The sequence below is a fragment of the Symphalangus syndactylus genome, chromosome 14, assembly GCF_028878055.3.
Source record: "Symphalangus syndactylus isolate Jambi chromosome 14, NHGRI_mSymSyn1-v2.1_pri, whole genome shotgun sequence".
NCBI lineage: Eukaryota > Metazoa > Chordata > Mammalia > Primates > Hylobatidae > Symphalangus > Symphalangus syndactylus.
In genome coordinates, this window is record NC_072436.2 from 66,504,824 (window position 1) to 66,519,695 (window position 14,872).

At 45.7% G+C, this 14,872-nt stretch overlaps 1 non-coding gene across 1 annotated transcript; it reads left to right on the forward strand.

The window, feature by feature from the left end:
- Window positions 1-10,096: 10,096 nt before the first annotated feature.
- On the forward strand, window positions 10,097-10,311 carry LOC129463388 (small nucleolar RNA U3). Its single transcript, XR_008651159.1, has one exon. It is a non-coding gene; the product is annotated as a small nucleolar RNA U3 (small nucleolar RNA).
- Window positions 10,312-14,872: the final 4,561 nt, after the last annotated feature.

Consider the following 14,872-nt stretch of genomic DNA (forward strand, 5'->3'; position numbering starts at 1 on the left):
ATTGCACTCCAGCCTGGGGAACAAGAGCGAAACTCCATCTCAAAAAAAAAAAAAAAAAAAAAAAAAAAAACAACTGTCAACACCAAATGCTGGCAGATTTGTAACAAGACTGGATATAACATAACATACATTGCTGGTGGAGATGTAAAACATAGAGCCACTCTGGAAAATAGTTTGTCAGTGACAACAAACTAAGCACTTTCCATAGGACCCAGCAATTGCACTGCTGGGCACTTATCCCAGAGAATAGAAAAGTTATGTCCACACGATCTATACATGAATGTTCACAACAATGTTACTTGTAATAACCAAAAACTAGAAATATTACAAATGTCCTTCAGTAAATAAATGGTTAAACTATGGTATATCCATACATGGAATACTAGTTAACAATAAAAGGAAATGAGCTATTGATACATACAACTTGGATGGATCTTTTTTTTTTTTTTTTTTTTTTAAGATGGAGTCTTGCTCTGTCGCCCAGGCTGGAGTGCAGTGGCGCAATCTCAGCTCATTGCAACCTCTGTCTGCCAGGTTCAAGCAATTCTCCTGCCTCAGCCTCCTGAGTAGCTGGGACTACAGGAGCATGCCGCCACACCTGGCTAATCTTTTGTATTTTGGTGGAGACGGGGTTTCACCATGTTGCCCAGGCTGGTCACTAACTCCTGAGCTCAGGCAATCCACCCACCTCGGCCTCCCAAAGTGCTGGGATTACAGGCATGAGCTACCATGCCTGGCCAGGAGGATCTTTGTGTGTGTGTGTGTGTGTGTGTGTGTGTGTGTGTAATTTCTTGGTATATCCTAATTGGATGGATCTTAAGGGAATTATGCTGCATGAAAAAAAGGCAATGTCAGGCTAGGCGTGGTGGCTCATGCCTGTAATCCCAGCATTTTGGGAGGCTGAGGTGGACGGATCATCTGAGGTCAGAAGTTTGAGATCAGCCTGGCCAACATGGTGAAACCCCACCTCTACTAAAAATATAAAAATTAGCCGGGTGTGGTGGCTGGCACCTGTAACTTGGGAGGCTGAGACAGGAGAATCGCTGGAACCTGGGAGGTGGACATTGCAGTGAGCTAAGATTGCACCACTGCACTCCAGTCTGGACAACAGAGTAAGACTCCATCTCAAAAAAAAAAAAAGGCAATCTCAAAAGGTTACAGACTGTATTATTTGATTCCATTTATATAACATTCTTGAAATGACATAATTATAGAAATGGACAACAAATTACTCATTGTCAGGAATTAGGGATGGTGTGGAGCAGGGTTATGTCTATAAAGGGGTGAGGACCTGGCATGGTGACGCATGCCTGTAATCCCAGTGCTTTGGGAGGCTGAGATGCAAGGATCACTTGAGGCCAGGACTTTGAGACCAGCCTGGGCAACATGGCAAGATCTTGTCTCTACAAAAAATTGAAAAAATTGGCCGGGCGCCGTGGCTCACGCCTGTAATCCCAGCACTTTGGGAGGCCGAGGCGGGCGGATCATGAGGTCAGGAGATCGAGACCATGCTGGTTAACACGGTGAAACCCCATCTCTACTAAAAAATACAAAAAATTAGCCAAGTGTGGTGGCGGGTGCCTGTAGTCCCAGCTACTCAGGAGGCTGAGGCAGGAGAATGGCGTGAACCGGGAGGTGGAGCTTGCAGTGAGCCGAGATTGCACTACTGCACTCCAGCCTGGGCAACAGAGCAAGACTCTGTCTCAAAAAAAAAAAAAAAATTGAAAAAAATTATCCAGGCCTGGTAGTGCATGCATGTCTGTAGTCCCAGCTATTCTGGAGGCTTAGGTGGAAGGATCACATTAGTCCAGGAGTTCAAGGCTGCAGTGAACTATCATTGTGCTGCTGCACTCCAGCCTGGGCAGCAGAGTGAGGCCCTGTCTCTAAAAATTACTAATAGAATAAATAAAAGGCGAAAGAGATCTTTGTGGAACAGTTTTGTATCTTGATTGTAATGGTGAGTACATGAATCAACACGTGATAAAATGGCATAAAACCATATACACATATTTCATTAATGTAAATTTCATGGTTTGATATTGTACTATAGCTATGGAAGATGTAGCCATGGGAGGAACTGCGTGAAGAGCACACAGGACTTCTCTGTGCTGTGTGCAGTTTCCTGTGAATGTAAAATTATTTTGAAATTAAAGGCCAGGCGTGGTGGCTTTGGCTGGGTGCGGTGGCTCATGCTTGTAATCCCAACAGTTTGGGAGGCCAAGACAGGCAGATCACTTGAGGTCAGGAGTTCAAGACCAGCCTGGCCAACATAGCAAAACCCCATCACTACTAAAAATACAAAAATTAGCCAGGTGTGGTGGCACGTGCCTGTAATCCCAGCTACTCAGGAGGCTGAGGCATGAGAATCACTTGAACCCAGGAGGCAGAGGTTGCAGTGAGCCCAGATCATGCCACTGCACTCCAGCCTGGGTGATGAAGTGAAATTCTGTCCAAAAAAAAAAAAAAAAAAAATATATATATATATATATATATATATTCTCTCACCGTTCTGGAGGCTCAAAGTCGGGAATCAAACTGTTGGCAGGGTCATTTGAAGCCTGGAAGGGGGGATCCTTCCTTGACTCCTCCAGCGTCTGGAGGCTACTGGCCATCCTGGTGTTACTAAAACACCAGGGGTTCCATCTAGGGCCTGCTGCTCACCTCACAGAAAGCCAATCACTGAGACAACAATTATTGCCAAGGAAGAAGGCTTTAATCAGGTGCTGCAGCTGAGGGGATGGGAGGGATTCATCCCAGGAATGCAGGGGGTGGTTCAACATAAGAAAATCCATTAATGTAATATACCACATTAGTAGAACAAAGGGAAAAAAACAGTCATTCCAGCTGACACAGAAAAAGCATCTAAGAAATTCTAACGTTTCATCATTAAAACATACATAAAACTATGAAACAAGAGGAATTGCCTCACATTATAAAAGATATTTGTGAAAAACCCACAGTTATCATCATACTTAATGGCAAAAGACTAAAAGCTTTCCCCCTAAGATCAGGAACAAGACACAGAGGTTCACTTTTACCACTGCTAGTCAACATTTTACTAGAAGTTGTAGCCAAAGCCTTTAGGTAAGAAAAAGCAATAAGAGACACCAAACTGGGAAAGAAGAAATAAAACTCTCTCTAAATATAGAAAATCCCAAGGAATACTCATACAAAAATTACTAGAGCTAATAAGTAAATTCAGCAAAGTTTCAGAACACAAGATCAACTCACAAAAACCAGTTGTGTTTTTTTGTTGTTGACTTTTTTTTTTTAGGAGTTTTGCTTTTGTTGCCCAGGCTAGAGTGCAATGGCTGGATCTTGGCTCCCTGCAACCTCGGCCTCCTAGGTTCAAGTGATTCTCCAGCCTCAGCCTCCCAAGTAGCTGGGATTACAGGTGCCCACCACCACGCTCAGCTAATTTTTGTATTTTTAGTAGAGATGGGGTTTCACCATGTTGGCCAGGCTGGTCCCAAACTCCTGACCTCAGGCATTCCGCCCGCCTCGGCCTCCCAAAGTGCTGGGATGACGGGCATGAGTCACTGCGCCCGGTCCAGTTGTGTTTATATACACTAGCAAGGAACAATTAAAAAATGTAATTAAGAAATCCGCGGCCGGGCGCGGTGGCTCATGCCTGTAAGTAGGCGCCCACCACCATGCCCGGCTAATTTTTTGTATTTTTAGTAGAGACGGGGTTTCACCGTGTTAGCCAGGATGGTCTCGATCTCCTGACCTTGTGATCCACCTGCCTCGGCCTGCCAAAGTGCTAGGATTACAGGCATGAGCCACTGTGCCTGGCCACATCTGGCTAATTTTTGTATGTTTAGTAGAGATAGGGTTTCACCATATTGGCTAGGCTGGTCTTGAACTCCTGGTCTCAAGTAATCCGTCCTCCTCGGCCTCCCAAAGTGCTGTGATAACAGGCAAGAGCCACTGCGCCTGGCCAACATAGTGAGTGTTTTTGTTTTTGTTTTAATTATTTATTTATTTATTTATTTATTTGAGATGGAGTCTTGCTCTGTCACCCAGGCTGGAGTGCAGTGATGTGATCTTGGCTCACTGCAACCTCTGCCTCTCGGGTTCAAGCGATTCTCCTGCATCGGCTTCCTGAGTAGCTGGGACTACAGGCATGCACCACCATACCCAGCTAATTTTTTTTTTTTTTTTTTGGAGACGGACTCTCGCTCTGTCGCCCAGGCATGAGTGCAGTGGCTCGATCTTGGCTCACTGCAATCTCCACCTCCCGGGTTCATGCCATTCTCCTGCCTCAGCCTCTCGAGTAGCCAGGACTACAGGCGCCTGCCACCACGTCCGGCTAGTTTTTATATTTTTAGTAGAGACGGGGTTTCACTGTGTTAGCCAGGATGGTCTTGATCTCCTGACCTCATGATCCGCCCGCCTCAGCCTCCCAAAGTGCTGGGATTACAGGTGTGACCCACCGCCCCCGGCCATGCCTAGCTAATTTTTGTATTTTTCCTACAGACAGGGTTTCGCCATGTCAGCCAGGCTGGTCTTGAACTCCTGACCTCAGGTGATTCACCTGCCTCGGCCTCCCAAAGTGCTGGGATTACAGGCATGAGCGACCGCGCCCAGCCTGTTTTTTGTTTTTTTGAGACGGAGTCTCGCTCTGTTGCCCAGGCTGAAGTGCAATAGTGTGATCTCAGTTCACTGCAACTTCTGCCTCCCGGGTTCAAGCAGTTCTCCTACCTCAGCCTCCCAAGTAGCTGGGACTACAGGCGTGTGCCACTACGCTCTGCTAATTTTTGTACTTTTAGTAGAGATGAAGTTTCACTATGTTGGTCAGGCTGGTCTCGAACTCTTGACCTCAGATGATCTGCTTGCTTCAGCCTCCCAAAGTGGTGGGATTACAGGCATAAGCCACTGTGCCCAACCCGTGAGTTTTTAATATCCAAAGTAAGATTTCTGGGTCAAGCTTTTAGTAAATATTGCCATATTGCTTTCTACAAGCATTGTAACAATTCACACTCCCAGCAGCAATTTAGGGAAATACCCATTTCCCATCTCTTCTCCAGCACTGAATGCTTCATTTTTTATTTTTTTTATTTTTTTAGATGGAGTCTCTGTTGCCTAGGCTGTAGTGCAGTGGCGTGATCTTGGCTCACTGCAATCTCTGCTTCCTGGGTTCAAGTGATTCTCCTTCCTCAGCCTCTCGAGTAGGTGGGGTTACAGGCATGCACCATGATGCCTGGCTATTTTTTTTTTTTTTTTTTTTTTTGGTATTTTTAGTAGAGATGGGGTTTTGCCATGTTGGCCAGGCTGGTCTCCAACCCCTGACCTCAAGTGATCCACCTGCCTCAGCTTCCCAAAGTGCTGGGATTACAGACATGAGCCACTGTGCCCGGCCTACTGATACTTAAAATTTTTTTTTTTTTTTGAGATAGAGTGTTGCTCTGTCTCCAGGCTGGAGTGCAGTGGCACAATCTCAGCTCACTGCAACCTCTGCCTCCCAGGTTCAAGCAATTCTCCTGCCTCAGCCTCCCAAGTAGCTGGGACTACAGGCACCTGCCACCACACCTGGCTAATTTTTGTATTTTTAGTAGAGACGGGGTTTCACCATTTTGGCCAGGATGGTCTCCATCTCTTGACCTCATGACCCGCCCGCCTTGGCCTCCCAAAGTGCTGGGATTACAGGCGTGAGCCACTGTGCCCAGCTAAAAAATATTTTATTTGTGGCTGGGCATGGTGACTTAGGCTCACACCTGTAATCTTAGAACTTTGGGAGGCCGAGGTAGGAGGATTGCTTGAGGCCAAGAGTTCAAGAGTAGCCTGGGCAACATAGCAAGATCCCATCTCTATGAAAAATTGAAATTAAAAAAATTATGACGTTTTGTGCTACATGATGAAAAAAATTAAAAAGAAAGAAAGAAAATTGGCCAGGTGTGGAAGTGCACACCTGTAGTCCCAACTAGTCAGGGTGCTGAGGGGGGAGGATCTCCTGAGCCCAGGAGTTCAAGGCTGCAGTGAGCTGTGATAGTGCCACTGCTCTCCAGCCTAAGATACGGGAAAAACCAAAGTGTTTTTCTTTTCTTTTTTTTCTGCTGTCATTGTATGAAATAGTCTATAGGTTTCCATTATATCCAGTTATAGAGGGTGTTACTGAGTTACAGATTTTCTGCCTGCTGGATCTGTCCGTTTCTGATAGAGGGACATTGAAGTCGCCAACTGAAATAGTTTTTCCTTGCAGTGCTATCGCTTTTTGCCTCACATGTTTTGATGTTCTCCTGCTAGGATCATACATGTTAAGGATTGTTATGTCTTCTTTGAGCATTGACTCCTTAATCATTATGTAATGCCCTGTTCTTATCCTGGATGACTTTCTTTTCTTTTCTTTTTGTTTTTCAGACAGGGTCTCTGTCAACCAGGCTGGAGTGCAGGGATCTCGGCTCAGTACAACCTCTGCCTCCCACACTCAAGCGATTCCCTTGCCTCAGCCTGCAGAGTAGCTGGGATTACAGGCTGGGATTACCACCACGCCCTGCTCATTTTTGTATTTCAGTAAAGACGGTATCGTCGTGTTGGCCAGGCTGGTCTCAAACTCCTGGCCTCAGGTGATCTGTCTGCCTTGGCCTCCCAAAGTGCTGGGATTACAGGTGTGAGCCACTGTGCCTGGCCTATTCCTGATGACTTTTCCTTGCTCTGAAGCCTGTACTGTCTGAAATTAATATAGAGACTCCTGCTTTCTTTTGATTAGTGTTGGCATAGTAGATCTTTCTTTATCCATTTGCTTTTAATACATACGTCTTTAAAGTGTAGTTCTTGTAAGCAACATATAGTTACGTCTTGTTTTTTGCTCACGCTGACAATCTCTGTCTTTTAATTGGTTCATCTGGACCATTGATATGCAAAAGAATGTTGATATAATTGGATTAATAGCTGCCTTTTTTTGTTTTTACTGTTTTCTATTTGTTGCCTTTGTTTCTATTTTTGTCTTCCACTCTTTTTCTGCCTCTTGTAGTGTTTTGCCTTTGGGGTTTTTCTTTCTTTATTTTCTTTTACTTTCTTTTTTTTTTCTGAGACAGAGTCTCCCAGGCTGGAGTGCAGTGATGCGATCTCAACTCAGTGCACCCTCTGCCTCACCAGTTCAAGCAATTCTCCTGTTTCAGCCTCCCAAGTAGCTAGGACTACAGACACGCACTGCCACGCCTGGATAATTTTTGTATTTTTATTAGAGATGGGGTTTCATCATGTTGGCCAGGATGGTCTTGATTTTCTGATCTCGTGATCCACCTGCCTCAGCCTCCCAAAGTGCTGGGATTACACGCATGAGTCACCGCACTCAGCCTATTTTTTTTAAAGTTTTTTTTTTTTTTTTTTTTTTTTTTTTTTTTTTTTTTTTTTTTTTTTTTGAGATGGTATCTTGCTCTTGTTGCCCAGGCTGGAGTGCAATGGCAAGATCTCTGCTCACTGCAACCTCTGCCTCCAGGGTTCAAGAGATTCTCCCGCCTCAGCCTTCCGAATCGCTGGAATTACGGGAGCCCGCCACCACGCCCAGATAATTTTTTGTACTTTTAGTAGAGATGGGGTTTCACCATGTTGGCCAGGCTGGTGACGAACTCCTGACCTCAGGTGATCTACCCGCCTCAGCCTCCCAAAGTGGTTAGATTACACGCATGAGCCACCACGCCTGACCCTAAAAGTATTTTTTTTATAGAGATGGGGTCTCCCTCTGTTGCCCAGGCTGGTCTCAAACCCCTGATCTCAAATTACTGCCTGCCTTAGCTGCCCAAGTAGCAGGGATTACAGACACAAGCCACCACCACCAGCTCTCTTTAGGAACATCTTAGTTTCAAGTGTTGGCAATTATGGATAAAGCCGCTATAAACATATGCTTGCAGGCTTGTGTGGACATAGGTTTTCAACTCATTTGGGTAGACACCAAGAGCTGCATTCCAGCCTGGGCAACAAGAGCGAAACTCTGTCTCATAAAAAAAAAAAAAAAGACAGAAGAACAGAAATTAGGCCAGGCATGATGGCTTGCGCCTATAATCCCAGCACTTTGGGAGGCCAAGGCAGGCAGATCACTTGAGGTCAGGAGTTCAAGACCAGTCTGGCCAACATGGCAAAACCCTGTCTCTACTAAAAATAAAAAAATTAGCCAGGCGTGGTGGCGCATGCCTGTAATCCCAGCTACTCAGGAGGCTGAGGCCCAAGAATCACTTGAACTCAGGAGGCAGAGGTTGCAGTGAGCCCAGACTGTGCCACTGCACTCCAGCCTGGGTGATGAAGTGAAACTCTGTCAAAACAGAAATTATTCTCTTGCAGTTCTGGAGGCTCAAAGTCAGGAATCAAACTGTTGAAGCCTCGAAGGGGGATCCTTCCTTGACTCCTCCAGCGTCTGGAGGCTACTGGCCATCCGGGTGTTACTAAAACACCAGGGGTTCCATCTAGGGCCTGCTGCTCACCTCACAGAAAAAGCCAGTCACTGAAACAACGATTACTGCCAAGGAAGAAGGCTTTAATCAGGTGCTGCAGCTGAGGGGATGGGAGGGATTCATCCCAGGAATGCAGGGGGTGGTTCAACGTAAGAAAATCCATTAACGTAATGTACCACATTAGTAGAACAAAGAGAAAAAAAAGTCATTCCAGCTGACACAGAAAGAGCATCTAAGAAATTCTAACATTTCATCATTAAAACATAGAGAAAACTATGAAACGAGGGGATTTGCCTCAACATTATAAAAGGTATTTGTGAAAAACCCACAGCTATCATCATACTTAAGGGCGAAAGACTAAAAGCTTTCCCCCTAAGTTCAGGAACGAGACACAGAGGTTCACTTTTACCACTGCTAGTCTGCTAGTCAATGTGGTTTTTTTTGTTTGTCACCCAGGCTGGAGTGCAGTGGTGCGATCTTGGCTCACTGCAGCCTCTGCCTCCCGGGTGCAAGCAATTCTTCTGCCTCAGCCTCCCCAGTAGCTGGGGATTACAGGTGCGCACCACCACGCCCAGCCAATCTTTGTATTTTTAGTAGAGACGAGGTTTCACAATGTTGACCAGGATGGTCTTGATCTCCCGACCTGGTGATCCACCCGCCTTGGCCTCCCAAAGTGCTAGGATGACAGGCGTGAGCCACCGTGCCCGGTCCAGTTGTGTTTTTATACACTAGCAAGGAACAATTCGAAAATGTAATTAAGAAAACCGCTGGGCGTGATGGCTCATGCCTGTAGTCCCACGCCTTTGAGAGGCTGAGGCAGGTGGATCCCTTGAGCCCAGGAGTTCAAGACCATCCTGGGCAACGTGGTGAAACCCCCTCCCTACAAAAAAATACAAAAAATTAGCCAAGTGTGATGGTGTGTGCCTATAATCCCAGCTACTCAGGAGGCTGACGTGGGAGGATCACCTGAGCCCTGGAGGTCAAGGCTGCAGTGAGCTGTCACGTCATGCATCATTGCACTCCAGCCTGAAAAAGGAGTGAAATTCTGCAACATGTTACAACATGAATGAACCTTGAAAAATGTCATTGTAAGTGAAATAAGCCAGACACAAAAGGACAATATTGCGTGTTTCCACTTACAGAGGTACCTACGAGAATCAAATTCATAGAGACAGAAAGTAGAATAGTGGTTAAAAGGGTCTGGGCAGAGGGAGGAAAGGGAAGTTTGTTTTATGGGTAGAGTTTCAGTTTGGGATGTTGAAAAAGTTCTGGAGATAAATAATGGTGATGGTTGCATGCCAATGGCTACATGAATGTACTTAATGCCACTGAATTGTATATGTGAAAAATGGTGGGGCCGGGCGCGGTGGCTCATGCCTGTAATCCCAGCACTTTGGGAGGCCGAGGCGGGCGGATCACGAGGTCAGGAGATCGAGACCATCCTGGCTAACATGGTGAAACCCCGTCTCTACTAAAAATACAAAAAATTAGCCGGGTGTAGTGGCGGGCGCCTGTAGTCCCAGCTACTCAGGAGGCTGAGGCAAGAGAATGGCGTGAACCTGGGAGGCGGAGCTTGCAGTGAGCCGAGATTACGCCACTGCACTCCAGCCTGGGCGACAGAGCGAGACTCCGTCTCAAAAAGAAAAAAAAAAAAAAAAAAAGTTTGCGGCCGATGTAGACCCAGCAGAGGCTGCGAGCACAAAGTTAAGACTATACTTTCAGAGATTACTTATGTGGTTTATTACTAGAGGGGTTTTTCTGAACATGTAGAGTAGTGGAAGCTATAATGGAAGAGGTGTAGTGTTCTCTTCTGAGCGTTAAGGCAGTTATTGGTGTTACTTTCGTGCAACATGTTGTTAGCTATTGATTGTTCTTCTCTTCGATTTGGAGAGTAAGAAGGAGAGAACACAGTCTGAGTGGTTTTCCTTCTTAGTGGTTCAACGATAGAGATTGGTGTGTTTGGTTGCGTTTGGCATGCTACGAGAAAGTTCTTCGCTTTGTTATATTACCTCTTTTTGCATTTTCTGCCTTTGTCGCTGCCTCTCGACGTCGTTGCCCGCCAGCCCGCCACCCCACCCCCAGACCGGGTCTCGAGGTCACTTGTTCTGTCTGGCGCCCAGGCTGGAGTGCAATGGCGCAATCTTGGCTCATAGCAACATCTGCCTCCCGGGCTTAAGCGAGTCTCCTGTCTAAGCTCTCGTGAGTAGCCGGGATTACAGGTGCACGCCACGCCCGGCTTTTTTTTTTTTTTTTTTTTTTGTAGAAACGGGGTGTCACCGTGTTAGCCGGGCTGGTCTCGAACTCCTGATCTCAGGTGATCCGCCTGCCTCAGCCTCCCAAAGTGCTGGGATTACAGGCGTCAACCACTGTGCCCAGTCTTATTTTTTTTAGAGACAGGGTCTTCCCATATTGCCCAGGCTGGTCTCAAGCTCGTAAACTCTAGGGATTGGCCTCTCAAAGTGCTGGGATTACAGGCGTGAGCCACTGTGCTCGGCCAGTGAAGACATACTATTTATTTATTTTATTTTTATTTTTGAGACCGAGTTTCCCTCTTGTTGCCCAGGCTGGAGTGCAAGGGTGCAATCTCAACTCACCACAACCTCCGCCTCCCAGGTTCAAGTGATTCTCCTGCCTCAGCCTCCACAATCACAGCTCACTGCAGCCTCGACCTCCCAGGCTCAAGCAATCCTCCCACCTCGGCCTCCAGAGTAGCTTGGACTACAGGTGCCCACCACTATGTCTGGCTAATTATTTGTATTTTTAGTAGAGATGGGTTTTCGCCATGTTACCAAGGCTGGTCTTGAACTCCTGGACTCAAGCGATCCTCCTGCCTTGGCCTACCAAAGTCCTGGGATTACAGGTGTGAGCCACTGCGCCTGACTGAGAACTGTAAGAAATAAATTTGTGTTATTTTTAAGCCACAAAGTCTGTGTATTTTGTCATGGAGCCCAAGGAAAGACAAACAGCTTCTTCTAAAGCTAAACATACTCTTTCCATATGATCAGAACTTGTGCCTCTTGGTGTCTACCCAAATGAGTTGAAAATGTATGTCCACACAAAAACCTGCACACCTATGTTTATAGCAGCTTTATCTATAATTGCCAAAACTTGGAACTAAGATGTTCCTAAATAGAGCCAGCGGCTGTGGCTTGTGTCTGTAATCCCTGCTACTTGGGCAGCTGAGGCAGACAGTCACTTGAGATCAGCAGTTTGAGACCAGTCTGGGCAACAAAGTGAGACCCCATCTCTATAAAAAATACTTTTAGGGCCGGGTGGTTCCCAAAGTGCTGGGATTACAGGCGTGAGCCACTACGCCCAGACACGCGGTGGCTCACACCTGTAATCCCAGCACTTTTTTTTTTTTTTTTTGAGGAGTCTTGCTGTGTCGCCCAGGCTGGAATGCAGTGGCGCAATCTTGGCTCACTGCAGCCTCCGCCTCTCAAGTTCAAGCAGCGTGGAGTGCAATGGCACAATCTGGACTCAGCGCAACCTACACCTCCCGGGTCCAAGCGATTCTCTTGCCTCAACCTCCCGAGTAGCTGGGACTACAGGCGTGCGGCACCACACCTGGGTAATTTTTGTATGTTTAGTAGAGATGAGGTTTCACCATGTTGGCCAGGCTGGTCTCGAACTCCTGACCTCAGGTGATCCATCAGTCTTGGCCTCCTAAAGTGCTGGGATTACACGCGTGAGCCACCACGTCCAGTCCAAACTTAATTCTATTTCCAACTTTAATTCCTCTTTGCATATGAGGTGACATATTTACAATTTCCAGGGATTCAGATGTGGACAGCACAGGGGGCCCATTTCTCTGCCCACCACATCCACATACATTGATTTCTCTGGAGTCATTTTACTTGGATAAAGGAATGACAATTAGTATATTCTACTCATTGAATACATTTGTCTTTTGGGACACTGCTAGCTTTCTCTTTAAGAAAGTTCAGAGTAGCAAACACAAAAGTGAGCTGCAGGATGGCAGAAAAAATGGATTTATTCACCCATATAGCAGAAAATTCTGGCTCCAAAGAGATTTCAACTCAGTTTGCTAATGCAATGCTTAATAATACTTCAGAGCGGCCGGGCGCGGTGGCTCACGCCCGTAATCCCAGCACTTTGGGAGGCCAAGGTGAGCGGATCACCTGAGGTCAGGAGTTTGAGACCAGCCTGGCCAACATGGTGAAACCTCGTCTCTACTAAAAATACAAAAATCAGCTGGGCATGGTGGCAGGTGCCTGTAATCCCAGCTACTTGGGAGGCTGAGAAAGGAAAATTGCTTGACCCTGGGAGTCGGATGTTACAGTGAGCTGAGGTTGCGAGAGTGAGACTCCGTCTCAAAAAAAAAAAAAAAAAAGAGAAAAACCCCATAGGCATCTGATATGCAAAATTAAAATGTTCACGTCAAATATGTGTGAGTGTTTCATATGAACTCATCTTGGCACGTCGTAATTATCTATTTTGGAAATTTCAGTTGCTGCATGTGGGTAGCTCACATTGGCTGTCTTAATCAGTCAATTCAATATCACATCACAATGCAAGATACCCACCATTGTCTTCTCTTTCTCCTTGGTTATGTGTGTGACTGATAATTTCCCACAGGTTCTGTGTATCGTCCTAACATTGTGGGACCATAACATTAACCCATATTTAACGAACACATCTAAACTCAAACCAATAATTTATCATCGTAGTAAAAATATACAACCAAAATGATGAGACGGCTTTCCCAGGGAAAAGCGCTGTGCGCACAATCATTCTCTAGGCGACTTCATATTTCTTTAGTGCAATTCTCTGGGAACAATGAGAGTGCTCTCTCTTTGCTCTTCCTCTAGTACCTACTTTTCACGTGCAAAGGTATAGACCCTATTGGGAAATAATGCCTAAAACCACCAACCCCTTGATGGTTTGCTCATAACACTATAAATGAAACTGTTTTCCAAATAATATTAACATCCATCTTTGTCTATCACCATTGCATCAACGTTTGTGTTATCCTATAAAATTTAGAAGGCCTAGAAGGATGTTTTTGCTTTTTGCAATATAAAAAATGGCCCAGGCCAGGTGCAGTGGCTCACACCTGTAATCCCAGCACTTTGGGAGGCCAAGGCGGGCGGATCACGAGGTCAGGAGATCGAGACCATCCTGACTAACACGGTGAAACCCCCTCTCTTCTAAAAATACAAAAAAAATTAGCCAGGCATGGTGACGGGTGCCTGTAGTCCCAGCTACTTGGGAGGCTGAGGCAAGAGAATGGCGTGAACCAGGGAGGTGGAGCTTGTGGTGAGCCAAGATCGCGCCACTGCACTCTAGCCTGGGTGACAGAGCAAGACTCCATTTCAAAAAAAAAAAAAAATGGCCTAACACAGACATAGATGATATAGACATGGATAGATAGGGGGTTGTATTTTGAAATTTGTATTTTGAAATTCTAAGGGACTTATTTCACTTCAAATTTGAAATTATACTGGTTTTATTTTTTATTTATTTATTTTTTTGAGACGGAGTCTCGCTCTGTCGCCCAGGCTGGAGTGCAGTGGCGCAATCTCAGCTCACTGCAAGCTCCGCCTCCCGGGTTCACGCCATTCTCCTGCCTCAGCCTCTCCGAGTAGCTGGGACTACAGGCGCCCGCCACCACGCCCGGCTAATTTTTTGTATTTTTAGTAGAGACAGGGTTTCACCGTGGTCTCGATCTCCTGACCTCATGATCCGCCCGCCTCGGCCTCCCAAAGTGCTGGGATTACAAGCGTGAGCCACCGTGCCCGGCCTAATTTTTGTATTTTTAGTAGAGCCAGGGTTTCATTGTGTTAGCCAGGATGGTCTCGATCTCCCGACCTCATGATCCGCCCACCTCAGCCTCCCAAAGTGCTTGGATTACAGGCGTGAGCCACCGCGCCTGGCCTATACTGGTTTTAAATGTAACAAATGATAAACCTTATAGAATGACAACACAATTGAACATGTTATAAAGGCACAGGGTATATCAAATGATGAACCAATCATTTCGTGTTGAGGTTGGTAGTGTTTTTTTGTTTTTTTTTCCCTGAGACTTCAATTCTCAGTAATGAGAACAGTTTTTATACAGAGGGGCCCTAACACCACCACATACTGGGGCTGTTCTCAGACTCTGAGGCTCTGCCCACATCAACCCAGGATGAGAATTTTATTCCTCATACTGTTCTTGGTACTTGTTTGTATCCCATAGTATCCCCCCAAAAGATCATTTTTTATGCTGTATGTTCTCTTACATTTAATACATGTATCAAAAAGTTATCTTCGTTTTTAAAATACAATTGTGTGCTATCTTTTAATCTATGTCCCTATAGCATTATCTTGATCCATTTACTTTTGTTGTTACAGGCAGATCAGGATAAACTTCCTCTCTCTGGAATAAATGCCATGACCACTGCTCTTTGAGCATTATTTTTCTTAAAATATTTTAAACAGAAATTTATCTAACTTACATTAACCAAATTTCTTTTCGA